The sequence below is a fragment of the Peromyscus californicus genome, unplaced genomic scaffold (assembly GCF_007827085.1).
Source record: "Peromyscus californicus insignis strain IS unplaced genomic scaffold, ASM782708v3 Scaffold_11__1_contigs__length_118956290, whole genome shotgun sequence".
Lineage (NCBI taxonomy): Eukaryota > Metazoa > Chordata > Mammalia > Rodentia > Cricetidae > Peromyscus > Peromyscus californicus.
This window is the reverse complement of record NW_026294402.1, coordinates 99,540,500-99,553,364: the sequence shown is the minus strand read 5'-3', so window position 1 is coordinate 99,553,364 and position 12,865 is coordinate 99,540,500. Positions and strand designations below refer to the sequence as shown.

General features: G+C 41.8%; 1 protein-coding gene across 5 annotated transcripts in view; it reads right to left on the bottom strand.

Annotated features, from left to right (window-relative positions):
• The window catches only part of Cpne4 (copine 4), a 482,269-nt gene that overhangs the window by 75,133 nt on the left and 394,271 nt on the right, over positions 1 to 12,865 (bottom strand). The window lies entirely within an intron of this gene.

Here is a 12,865-nt window from a genome sequence, read left to right as displayed (position 1 = left end):
GGATACTTCCTGAAGCAATGGCTGCCACAGCTGTGCCCCAAAATTAGCTTTCTTTGTGCAGCTGGGTACTCTAAAAAGAGGGGAACCACTGTGAACAATTCTTTGTGACTATGAGGAAGCTATGTGGAAGAGAGCGCTGAGGGGCCATGCATTTCAGTGATGAAGTTGACAAATTGGTGCATAGGAACGGGCCTGGCAGAAGAATTAACTAAATATTGCTAGTTGTCATTGTATGACATTTACAAAGTCGGTAGACATTGCTCTGCTGTGAAAGTCACAATATGGCAGGTATCATAGGAAGAGACATGGAGGGGGAGGAAGGGAGGGAGAGGAGAGGGAGGGATGGATGGATGGAGGGAGGGAGAGAGGGAGGGAGGGAGGGAGAGAACATTGATATCTGGAAATGATAAACTGCAGATTCTTTATATCCCGTCAAATGTCTACACCATCTTATTCAGCTCTCCAACAACCTATACATTTTTGTTGAATAGGATCAGAGTCGCTGAGCAACTTGCCAGCCTCCACCAGCTTGAAATGTGTTCAAAGGTGTGCCGAATTTCCAAGGCCCTCTAAGCCCATCCTGTTTAAAGCTGTCAGTCTTGCTCACCCTTGTCTGATACTAAGAATCATCGAGAGTGGAGAGTGTTTGTTATTCAAGTAGATAAAAAGATCCCTGCAAAGACTGAGGAAATCAGAATTTCCGAGGAAGGATCCTGAGTACCTGCCTGCTGAATATGCACTCTAGGTGGCTCTTCTTCTCAGATCATTTAGGGGGCACCATGCAATGCATCCCATTGTCTTGACAGGTGGCAGGAGATTGAGAATCAGGTAGGAGGGATGCAGAGATTAAGGAAGTGGACTTGACAGACTGTCTGTGGTTGTGTGGGAGACAGCCGTTAGTTTTAACAGTGTTTCTGTCCAAAGTTATGTATGTTGTAAACTACAGCCTTGCATCCGTTCCCTTGTAGGTGAAAGCAGTGAAAGGCCACTCTGCCACGTTCCCTTGGGTTTGAAAACTGGAGAAAGCTTTTGCCAGGGCCCAGCTACATGGGGTTGTTCTGCTCCAGTTACATAATTTGTAGGAGATGATTTTCCTTATACTCATAGGTGAAAAGAAATGCAGAAGGGATCCTGGGAGAGCAGCCAACTAGCATGTCCCTGTTTTCAGAACACAGAAATTACTGTAATTGTTTAGCTGATTAAAAACATAATGATGATGATGGATATGATTTTAAGAGAGCTTCTTGGAATAAGAAATTATATAAGAGTTTTTAAAGGCTTCAAATTGACAAAATTGTTGTAGGGTAAATCAGTTTTCTCTTTGTACAGCAGGTTACTTTTCCTGAGCTCTTTAGGTCCTCAGCTACTTGCCACTTCCAGGGCAGATGTGGGCTTTTTCTTCTTCTTTCTTTCAATCTTCAGTGAAGATATCATCTATGGTGCAGCTTCTCAAATATGCTTACATCCTAATCTCTGGAATTGCAACATGTGATTTGTTGCCTTACATAGCTGATGTACTTGGATAGGAAGATTATCTGGATTATCCAAGTGGGCCTAATGTAATCAAAAGAATCCTTTAGGAGGAGGAAGGTACCAGAGATAGAGAAGCTGAGGTCAACTGATGTGAATGATAGATGGGGGTCAGAAGATAAGGATAATGCCCCCAAGTCTGGAAATCAGCTGAGTCTCCTACAGCCATTGGAAGAAAGAAGCTACATACTTACTTTAGCCTAGACTCATTTTGGATTCTAACCTGAAGATCTGTAAGACAAAACATTTGTGTTGTTTTTAAGAACCAACTTTATGGTAATTTACTACAGAAGCAATATGAAAATAATATACCATCACCCAGTGGCTTCTGTGTTATTCCCATGCTAAGAAGGAGGGCTTTCATGATGCGGTGGGATCCAGGATCAAATTTGATGGTGGCGACCATCACTTAGGATAAACACCAAGAGGATGAACCCTAAGCTCTTCCTTGGAGTGTGGGAACTGTAGTTTGTGTTTCTTACAATCGCAGATGACAAAGGTGTGTCTCAGTGTCTTTCCTGTGATCCCTTCTGTACCTGTCTCGAGGGAGGCACCCAGAGTGTCTTCTAAGCTATCATGTCTAACAAACAGTACTTCCACAGTGAGCTTCAGGGACTCTTCCCCACCAATTGCTCTAGCCTGTGGACCTTATGGAAAATCAGCACAGATATCTCATTAGTGGCATGTGTCTGCGGCTCATATTCCAACTGTGCTTTTCTTGTGACAGTCAAATGGCTTCCTATACTGAGGTTTATGCCTCGTGACTCTCTATACCTCAGAGAAGCAATTTGTAAGTGTGCAGGCATTGGTCTGGTTGCAGCTTCTTTTCTAGTTCCATTACTCTTAAAAATCTCCTCCAACCTTATTTCTTTCCTTTCAGGTTTCCTTTGCTTTAGAGAGTGTAGGCAGCATCTGATCATGAAGGCAATTTACTCATGCTCCATACCAGGAAGAGTGGCAGCTTGGGATTTCTCAGTTGGTAAATAAATGAGAGTACTCAACACCCATAATGCTGTAATGATAGTGGTTCTACGAAGCAGTTTATCATGGATCAAACCCAAAAGTGAGACTCATTTGAAAGCCATGAAGGCTAATTCCTAGACCTACAGACATGAACAGGTGTGAGCTGATAGTCAATAGCTAAGATGGATGCTTCAAATCAGGGAGGTTGACCAGTGCAAAACAGTCTTAGAAGTAGAGATCCATCCTTCATAACTTCTTTCATACATAGATCTTTAATTCTAAAAAAATGGTGATGTTGACCCATGGGAAACAGTACACTGGTTTGTATACATAATCACACCAGGGAACAGTTATATAACACGACCAAAAGAAATGCCATTGTCTAGAGAGGGTGAGCACTTTACACGATATGTCAGAAATGATTGTCCCCTGCTCAGTAACTACTGGAGTGAAGCCCACATTGGAACGATGGACCTGTTTTCACAGAGGTGGGCTTCTGTCCTTGGTGCTGAGGTGTCTCAGATCAAGCAATCTCACCTTCGGTCACTTTGTGTTGAGTTGCTGTCACTGTTTGGTCTGTTGCTTGGTAGCCACACTGATAGATGTATAGAGGAGACTGGAATATACTCTAAATTTTTCTTAAGCCCAGACCACTTGCAACCTTTAACAGCAGTCAACAGATCCAAAGATAGAGCCAGGTATTCAGTGGACAACTATAAAGAGTTGATGTAGTAATTTTGTCTGCAATGTCTGTAGAATTGCTATTTCTACACTTTTGCCACACAATTAACTCTATTTTTAAACTAGCCTTTTGTGTCACTAAACTCTACCATAGTGATATACTTCAAGAAAATACATGCAAACCTGAACATCTTTATATGCAACAAGATGGAGTGTACAGAGAAGAAACCAATTATTGGGTGATGGTTTTTGCTCAGGTTATGAAGAGTTGTGATGGCAGATTGGGAAAATGGCTCAGTGGGTAAAGTGCTTGTCACGTAAGCATGAGGACCAGAGTTTGACTCTCCAGCACCCATACAAAAGCTAGGAAGGTAAGGCAGCCTGCCTGCAACCCCGGTGCTTGGAAGCGAGGGACAGCAGATCTTTGGGCAAGCTGGCTTAGCTGGTGACAGCTGAAGAGCCCACCTGACATGCATGCTACACACAGCGACACTCAACAAAATTAAAAACATGTAAGTGAAAAGTTGTGAGGGCTGTGATGAGTATCAATTAAACAAAATCTTCTCCCCATTTCCAAATTGCATCTGTGATTTCAGTTACCAAATCTCCCCTTGCTGGGCTTTGGATTGCAACAGAGCAAATGCCTTCAATTGTACCCCATGAGAGCTTACACTCTTGCCCAGGTTATTTTATAACCCTATGAGTTCTCTAGAACCCTCAAAGTTCTCCCTTTAGACCTCTCTCTTGAAATACATTTATGCTTTTTCGAAGCTGGTATAGTCTGCTGAGTCAAGGCCATGGTTGCTTAGAGTGTGGAGTGGACCAGTGAGACCAAGTATCAACAGCACTGTGGTCACAAGGAAGTCAGAAATTTGATCTCAGTCCCCACTAAGGCCTATGGGGCCAGATCTTCACTGAAAGAGGCCCCTGGATGATCTGTATGCACACTGAGAAGCAATGGGTTAAGCTGTTGGCTGAACTGGAGACCCATTTTCAGTATTCTGGACGTGTTTGCTGGTCCTATTCATTTAGAACTAAGCATCAACCATCTCCCTTGCACTTTCTCTGTCCTCAGCTATGTGAATAAAAGGCAAAGAGGGTTTAGCTCATTTTCCTTCTGCCATGGTGTCCCTCTACCAACCCATTCTATTATTTCACTCTCACCGACCTCCCCCTTCCTCACCCCTCTTCTTAACTTGGGGTACCGGGCTTGGCTTTGCCACACATGTTTCTGAGTTTTGCCTGTTATTTCGGGTATTCCTCCCTCATATGGATTTTGAATGTTTGTGACCACAGCTGCTGTTTCGACGGTCACTGCTGAGGCTGCCCAGGGGTTGGCTCTCCTCCCTGAGTCTATGTGGCACTGCCTTGCCTCTCTCGGAGCACACCTTTCTAGTGTTAGCAAGGAGAGCATTTCTGATCCTAGCTGCTACCGAGGTTTTTAGCAGTTGTGACCTCCTAGCAACTGCCAAGGTCATTCCTTGGGGAGAATTCATCTGACCTTGCAGAAAACAATCTCTCTCTCTTTTTTTAATCACACAAAATGGCCCCTTCCTCACAGCTTGTTTCTGTACATTTCCAATTTAATTCCCCCCCTCTCTCTGTTTGTGTGTGTACTATATATGTTTGTTTGTGTGGCAGTAAGTGGCTGATGTCCTTATCTTCCTCAGTTACCCATCACTTATTCTTCAAGTCAGGAGCTCTCACTGAGCCTGGAACTCACTGATGTGACTGTGCTAGCTGGCTGGCAAATCCCAGGCATCTTCCTGTCTCGGTCTCCCAGCATTGGAATTGCAGGCATGGCCACACCTGACTTTTATGCAGGTGCTAGGCATCTGAATAAAGTCCTCATGCGTGTGCTCCAAACACGTCACTGACTGAGCCATCTCCCCAGCCCTGTTTCTTTTTAATAGCAAAGCAGTGAATTTCAATTAGGGAAACAAAAAGCTGTTTTCTAGAAAGCCTGCTAACATCCCATCTCTAGCCCCCATTCTCTTTCATCACTCACAGAACTTGCTATACATTTAATGGGCTCCCAACTCTAAGCTGATTTAATGAAGTTAAGAAATTACAGTAGAAACCATCATTCTTCCTGTGTGGTACTTCTAAAGAAGACAAACATCATTTGTGCTTTTCTCCTCTACAATGGAGCACTGCATCCTCTCAGGCTGATTCCATGTGAAAATTTTTATTCTCTCGACGTTTATATCACACTTTATGAGGATATTATGAATTTATGTGATGCTATAGAAACCCTGTCATGGGCTGGGGGGATGGCTCAGTGGATAAGAGAACTTGCTGTGAATGTAAGGGAACCTGAATTAGAATTCCCAGCACTCACATATAAGCTGGGCATGTGTGTGTGTGTGGTGCCTATAACCCCAGTGCTGGGGGCAGAGACAGGTGGATCTTGACAGCTCCCTGGTCAGCCAGTCCAGCTGAAATGTCAAGCATCGGGTTCAGTGAGAATCTGTCTCAAAAAGTATGGTAAAAAGTGGTAGATATATCTGACATCCCTCCTTTTGTCTACACATATGTGCACATATGGACATATATACCTGCATACACGTGTAAACATATTGCACACACATATATATATATATATATATATATACAGAGATGTAGATATAGATGATAGATAGACAAATAGACAGACGGACACATGCAGGCAGACAGATAGATAGGTAGATTCTGTGACATTTCAGCAGTGTGTCTTTGTAACCTGGACTCTAGAATCACACTTGTGCATGGAAAACCATGAAGACATTCAAAATAGGTCCTTATGGTCTATACTCTGTACCAATACATCTCTATTCCAAGTCAAGATTCTGCTTTAATTACCTATTGTGGAATATTACTTTAACTATGTAAAGATGTGTTACGCTTGTATGCTACATTTGTTTAACTATGTAAAGATGTGTTGCTGTTTTACCTTGCCTGCCTAAGGCACCTGACTGGTCTAATTAAAAAGCTGAATGGCCAGTAGCTAGGCAGTAGAGGAATAGGCGGGGCTGGCAGGCAGAGAGAATAAGTAGGAGGAGGAATCTAGGCTGGAGAGAACAAGAGAAGAGAGAATGAGGGAGAAAGAGGAGACGCCAGGGCCAGCCAGCCAAGCAGCTGCCAGCAAGCCAGACATGAGAAGCAGAAAAGTAAGACATACAGAAAGAAAGAAAGGTAAAAAGGCCCTGATGAAAATGTAGATGAAGGCAAACAGATTAAATTAAGTTATAAGAGCTAGTGGGACAAGCATAAGATAAGGCCGAGCATTCACAACTAATAATAGTCTCCATATCTTGATTTGGGAGTTGATTGGTGGCCCAAAAGAAAGCCTGCTACAATTACTTGTAGTTTTTATCTTTCTTGCCACCATCTTATATATAGTCTATTTCCAATCCTTTGTTTCTTCCAATCAAGCAGAAGTTAACAGTGCACCTGGAGCTCTCAAACACTAGGGCCCTTCACTCTCTTCTCATGCGTTCACTACATTGTTTATCAAACTTCTATTATGCAGCAGAAATCATATCTCTATTGTGTTGGTTAGTTTTTAATGTCAATTTGACATAAGCTAGAGTCATCAGAGATGAGGGAACCTCAATTGAGAAAACGCCTCCGTAAAACTGAGCTGCAGGCAAGTCTGTAGGGCATTTTCTAAGTTAGTGATTGATGGGCAAGAGCACAGCTCACTGTGGGTGGTGCCACCTCTGGGCTGGTGGTCCTGCGTTGTATAATAAAGCAGGCTGAGCAAACTGTGAGGAAGGAGCAAGCCAGTGAGCAGCACTCCTCTATGGCTTCTGTACGAGTTTCTCCCTCCAGGTCCTTGTTCCTGCTTGAGTTCCTGTCCTGACTTCCTGCAGCGATAGTCTATTACCTAGAAGTGAATGCAAAATAACTCTACCCCTCCGATTTGTTTTTGTCATGGTGTTTTATCACAGCACTAAAACCTATAAATAAGACAGACAACCATATTTCACGTCATTATTGACTAAAGGAAGCTCTGTTATTTCGAGTTTCAATATGAAAGTAAAATCATGCAGATGGGGAGTTCAACAGAGATTTCTCCTATGCCATAAAAATTAATGGTTTTATTTATTTACTTATTGTGTATGTGGGCACATTCATGTATGCAGCTATGCATGCTTTATGACATGCATGGAGAACTCAGAGAAGAACTTTTTGGAAATCAATTCTGGTGCTGTAAACCTAGTCAAAAATCCATGACTGGAGAAAAATCACAGGTCCCAGAGAGGTATTTTACTAAATGGTCATGTTGTCAAATTACCATCCAATTATTTATGTTTATACCTATGGATTTGTGCTGCTCTCAGTCTTGGTCAGAGAAGCTTCCTTTTGCAGTGGGTGGTGGTTAATGCAGAGACTCCTAGTCAGTCAAAGTGCTGAGATTAAGTGACTGAGAGTACCCAGCTGTAGATGGGTCATCTACAGGTCATCTATATCAACCTTCCCCAACCCAAGGCTCAGGGAATATCATAGAAGAGGAACTAGGAAGGATGTAAGAGGTAGAGATTAAGAAGATCTGTGAAAGTTCACGTTTTAAACATACCATGGCTGGCACACACATCAACTCACAGCAGGTGTGCTTGCCCGTATAAGACCTAGCCTTATAGGTCTTATATTTAACTTAGCTAAAATTCCACCATGGATGGGGGAAGGGCTTCTGGAGGCATTACTGGCTGTTGGTGGCTCCTAGGGAAGGTACAATCACTTTTCTTTGGGGATGTGGCTACTGGCAGGTTGCCCAGGCCCCTGTGGAGTCTCATACCCACGATCATATGGTCAAAACTAATAGTTTTTTAGGAAGTTGTTAATGGCAATAATTTAAACGAGGGCATGTAATTGGAAATGAGATGGGTGGATGGATTCCAGTGGGGGAGTTGAAAGGAGGTAGTGAGGAGTGGATATGACCAAGATACATTATACACATGTATGCAATTTTCAAATAATAAATAAAAACACTATTTTAAAAAGATGAACATCAGAAACTGTTCTTTTGAATGTCACCACCAACTGCAATGGTCATATTTACTATAAGATGTTGCTTTATCTTTGAGATTCAAAAATGTGAGAAATGCATGTGCCTTAGACTCGAACCAGCAGATGTGGAAGTGGAGAGACAGTAATGACCGGGGATGCAGCAGGTGTGAGCATCAGGCTAGGAAAGTATCTTAGGTCTGAGTGGAGGCATGCACAAGCTCTAAGCCATGAATCCTTCCCCTGAGAGAGACCAGAGCTTCCAGGAGCCACATGGGCTGAGTATACTGTGTGTGACTAACTGGAGAATTAGCACAGAAATCTCATTACCTGGATGACCTTCTAGGCCCCTTGTTCTGTGGAAATTAGAACTGAGCATAGAATGACACATTTTTGGATATCTTTCCTCCACAATATAGCTACCTTTAACCTTTTGAAATTAAATTCATTTTTATAACGTTACTGTGTAATCATTAGAGTAATAAAATCATTTTCTGAGTCCCATAAGAATACAGAACCAGCAGGAGATGCCCAAGCAAAGTGTTTTAAAGGCAATTTTCTATGTGTCTAGTTCTCTCCCAGCCTCATTCTTTGACATATATATCTCTGATGATTTTTTATGATTGAGATTTTTGGGATATAACAGTTTTCTGTAGGGAATTATGCAGAGCTACTGTAGGCCAAGATGTGGTCCCAGTTTGACTTTACATAGTTTTAAAACTTTAGAAAGACTTAATACGTAGTTCAATTTAATAATGGAATATTTAACTTCATGAAAAATTACTGGGAGACTTATATTTTTAATCATTTTATGCAGAAAATGAAAATTACTAACACTTTCTTTTGCTTTGGTTCATAATGAGAAATAATTTGAGAATGATCCCCATCATGAATTCATCTTAATGAAAGAATCACCTCCCATAATGATAAATAACTGCTAAAATGGGACAAAATCGTGAAACAGCAGTGTTTGCTGGGGGTTGAGGTGGGATGGATTTTCATTGGATAGGAAGTGGTAGAATTGTGGATGGAGACCTCAGATAATTATTGAATACTGGCTATGCATCAATTCTGTGCTGGGGGGTTTACATTCATTGTTCACATTCTCCTGTGCAACTCTGTGGAGTATATTTTTATCTTTTAAACCCCAGAGAGGCTAAGTATCTTGCCAAAAGTCAATTTTCAGCAAGCAACAGAGCCATCCAACATCACTTTATGGAATTGCTCTTATCACAGAGATGGTCTTATCAGTGACCTCAGGATGAAAAGTCCACTGGGAAGTTTTCAGTCCTTATCTGTTTTGTCTCTCTGCAGTATTTGAGGATGTTGATCACTACCTCCTCTTTAATAGACTATCTCTATTTGACTTCTAAGGCAAAATGTCTTTCAAAATTTTGCTACACACAGAGTTCTTCAGTGGTTCTATTTCCTTCCACCATAATAGGGTGTGTCCCAGACCTGAGCCCTTGAATCTCTTCTCTTCTCTGGTGAGGCTCATACTTCCAGTCCAGGTTTCTCGTCCTCAGGGCTATTGACACTGTAGGTCTGGTAATGCTTTTGGGTGGGGCTACCCTGTACATCATAGTATGATGGTTCTTTTTCATAGTTAATTTGTCTGGATTTAGATTCACCTAGAAGACACACCCCTGATTTCTGTGAGGTCATTTCCAGAGTAGAAATCATCACCCAACCAGTGGTTCAGGTATAGACAGGTCTGAGGAGGAAGCAGGACGCATCTGCCTTCACTGCTTCTTCCTGAGAGCCTGTGGCTGCTACTGCTAATGCAATATCACCCTCTGCTAACATCAGATCCAACTCCTTTGACCTTCCAACATGAACTCTTCAGGAATTCCAGGCCTTCAGCACCAGCCTGCTGAGACACCTGGTGATGTGGACTGAGCAGCTGTTGAGTTTTCTACCTCTACAACATTCAGACGGCTAATGTTAGACTACCCCTCTCTTACTAATCTAATAAATCTCCATATATATTACAAATAATTTATAAATATATATTTATACACACATATATACACACATTCTTTTTCCATTGGTTCTGTTAATCTACTTAATGTAATAGATTATTTAGCAGTGTCCATGGCAATATCCCAGCAGATGACAGTAACACCTATTCCAATCATTCCAGTTGAGATCCACCACCACACATGATCTAATCTAGTCCCCAGTTCCCAAGTTTCTATCCTAAGTTTATGTCCTTAGCACAGACCCTTCTCCTTAACTGATGCCCACTTAACCTCTCTACTTTAGGAATCTAATACTTGGGTCTCCATTTGTGTTTTCTTCCCTAAATTTATTCTGCTGCAATCTGTCCATTCCCATTAAAGGTATTACCACCTTCTAGCCGATCAAGTTAGGACTTCTCTTTCTCCTCTCTTCCACACACAGTCCTTTAGAAAATCTCATTTATTTTACCTTACTGGTATTCTATCCAGTTCAAGGTCATCTCAGCATTTCTCTCACTGCCTGGCCCCACTAACCACGATCTCTTGCCTAATGGTTGCCACAGACTCCTATCTTGTCTCTTTGCCTTTACCTCCACAGAGCTTCATTCATTACCCGCATCCCTACTTTACCCTACCTACTGTGTTCTTGAGTGAATAGCCACTCAAATGATGGTTGTGTGGAAGGCAGGGGTATTAGGGTGGAGTGATGACCAGAGCAAACCATTTTATCATCTAATTCCAGCCCTATCCCTTTCCATCAAAATATTTGTTTGCCTCTAACACACAGGTCATCAATATGAAATCTGGATTCTGTTTTAGGCTAGACTGTAAAGTAAATCTTAAAGCCAAAAACATTGGTAGGGTCTGAACTTTGTTGTATGATGACACTATTAAGTTAAATGTTTATTGAAAAAAGTGACAAAACATCCAAATATCTAAGCACTAAATTATTTCACTACATTCATGTATTTATTTATTCACGTATTTATTTACTGTGTGTTGGAGCATGTGTGTGGAGGTCAGAGGACAACCTGCAGAAGCTGGTTCTCTCCCTCCACCTTTGGTTCCTGGGAATCAAACTTGGACTGCCAGACTTGGTGGTAGGCACCCTTACCCGCTGAGCCATCTCCGCCCCTCTAAGTCTCTTCCAATAAAGTCCACAAATCTTTGGATTTGTGAATTAAAACAGGATCCATGCTTTCAAACACGAGTATCTAAAAAGGGAGATAATAATGGACACTAAAAACTACTTGGATTTGATTAGAAATAAAGGGGACAAATACTAGAATTTACGTGATGTTGTTTAAATAATCCCTCAATCAAATTTAAGACTGAAATGTTTATATTAGCAACAAAGAGTAAAGCTAATGATAAATGTTCAAATTAATTTAAAAAAGAAATAATCCCCCAAATTGCAGAATAACAGAAGGAAGCAGGTGAGTTTGGGTTCTTTCTCTTCCATTTGTCCATCAAGAACACCATAAAGGTCACATGGACTACATTTCCACTATTGTAGTTACTATTCACCCATGCCAGCCATTTATCACTGTAAAATCTACAGTTAATCTCATGAAAAGGTTAAAAATAGAATTATGAGACCAAAAGTGTCCTCATGCTTCAGGCCTTTACTCTGTTTGGGGACTGGTACATGCTTGGCTCTTGTTTGGCTACATGCTGAAATTATGCTACCACCCTTGGTACCATCAACCCCTGCTCCTGATTTTGCTCTCTGTGTGGTATACTGTATCCTCATGAGTGATGCACATGTTCACCTCTCAGAACTGGAACTGGTTTAATCAAAGAAACTTTTCATACTCTGAGCACTGATTAACTGACTGCATTTAGAATCTAGGGATACCAAGACTGGCAAAACAATTTGTCAAAGCTTTAGCAATATGAAATCTTGGGGAGAAGGAGTTCTTTGTTTGGAATCATTTCCCCAGGTGTAGCTGTCAGAATCAATAAAGAAAGTAAGTAATCAAACTCTCATATTATTACAATCCAATTTTGCAGACTTCTGGCCAGGAAAGCAACCCTAAGGATGCGTAAGCCTGGGTCTCCAGTTAAGGGGCCAGTAATAGCAAATAATTTCATAATCACTTCTTATCTGCTTATCTCCAATCTTGAGGCAAGTGTTTTAGATTGAGTAAATGTGATCACCTCTATGTTAAGTATTAAGCCTTCAATAATGTTCGTCTTGATCCTGATAATACATTTTAGCTGGAGGGGGAAACCCTCAGAAGACAAAGGTGGATTGGTACTCTTTCGGATTCCCTATAGGAAACTGTCAAGCTTAAAGGGTCCTGAGCCCTGGTTTAGGAGAGACTACACCCTGGTTTAGGAGAGACTACACCCTGGTTTAGGAGAGACTACACCCTGGTTTCCTATTACCACATCAAAGGCTAAAGCGAGCCTGGGGAGATGGCTCATTCAGTAAAGTGTGGGCTGGTCAAGTAAGAGGACCTGAGTTCGATTCCCAGAATCCAGGTGAAAAAGCCAAACATGCTGGCACATGATTTCAATACCAGTTTCAGAGAGGTAGAGGCAGAGACCTCTGGGGCTGGCTCACTGGCCATCTAGCCCAGCCTAATCAGTAAATTCTAGGCCAATGAGAGACTCTGTCTAAAAACAAGGGGGGCAGCATCCAAGGTTGATCACTGGTCCCCACATACATGTGCACACATATATATGTCTACTTGCACAAACATAAACACTCCCTTGAACACACACATGTCCATGCA